The sequence below is a fragment of the Malaya genurostris genome, chromosome 3, assembly GCF_030247185.1.
Source record: "Malaya genurostris strain Urasoe2022 chromosome 3, Malgen_1.1, whole genome shotgun sequence".
NCBI lineage: Eukaryota > Metazoa > Arthropoda > Insecta > Diptera > Culicidae > Malaya > Malaya genurostris.
In genome coordinates this window covers 118734124-118735607 of record NC_080572.1, presented here as the reverse complement: position 1 = coordinate 118735607, position 1484 = coordinate 118734124, and positions in this window count along the sequence as shown.

The window sequence follows — 1484 nt, the reverse complement described above, 5'->3', positions numbered from 1 at the left end:
GCTTGGCCGAACCATAAAACGTGTTCTGATTTCTCAACTTGGACTTGGCATACCGAGTTCAAGTGATACCACCTACGACGGGCTGCTTTGCTGCATGCTTGGTGAACGTAACATTGATACTGGTGATTTTGTAGCATGAATATTGTGTTGCAACATAAGTCATTTCAACTTGTCCAGGTGGTCTGTGTGGTGCTTGTATTAAGCTTGGAGAACTAATCTGTTCTAATTATCATTCTGTTGAGTAGGAAAAATTTAACTATAAAAGTAACAAAATGCCGTAATGATAGAGGTAATATTGTTTCCTATATTAAAATAGTAATAATAACAATTATTTTCAAGTCCTATGCGAAGAAATTTAATTAAATTAAGAATAAATTAAGTTTCCCTCGGTTTCACAAAACACAACAAATTATCGACCGGAAAAATAGCTATATGCAGTTTGGAAAATTGAGTTTTGGTAATTTATCGTCAATCAGTGCGGTAAAATTTCATGTTCAATCGAATGATATCAGATGAAAATGAAATTTATGGCCACTGACCGTCAGCATATCGATACAAATTCATATGACTTTTCATCATCATCGTCAGTTGAGTAATCGTACATAGTCATTTGAAGTTTTGCTTGTTCAGTTTCAAGTGCCAAGTAGTCTAGCTGCTTCATTGTCTTCGCTGTTGGTAGTGAGCAAGTTCGAATGAATAAAATCATAAATGGAGTAAAGTATTAAAAATGAAGACTGAAGGAGAAAACTATTAATTTATGTGTATTCTATAATTGATACTTCAGCTACCTGGTTTGTCTTTCATCTATTATCTTGAACCAATTCGAATGTTTACATAAACCTCATTTGAAGGCCGCTCTCACACTATTGAAAGTGATATTTTGTTACTTCAAGAGGTCAACTGACGGTGGTTAATCTGAGCTTTGATTTGAAGAGAACCAATTGAAGAACTGAATGCTGCCGGTTCGGTACGTCAGCGAACGTTGTGTGTGTCATATTGTGAAGTTTACTGAAGTGGTGAGATCGTCAATGTGTTTCACATTCGATTTCAATTGAATTGATTGAAGTTTTACTGCACTGTTTCAATATGCCGTGATACGTTGCAGAACATGATAGATTAGAAATCTTATGTTGCTTTTTTACGAAGCCATAAATGAACGTTTTACATCAATATGGATCAATTTTTTTTTTCCAATTTGCAAGATGATTCGAGGTCCCTCACGATTCTTCATGTATTTGAGTATTTTTACAATCTTTATAACTTCGAAATATCTTAAAATTTTCAAATTTTACAACTCGCAGAACGTGGCATTTTGCCCAGAACGTGGCCCTAATCATCATTTGGAAAAATGCAGAAGAGATCGAAATTTGGTAAGATATTTTTTTGGGGCATTGGTTCAAGCAAAGCGTGTCTGGTTGAGAAACAGTACCGATGATTTCGAACAGCGCTTCTGGTAATAGTGAACATTTGGAGATGCTTCTTAG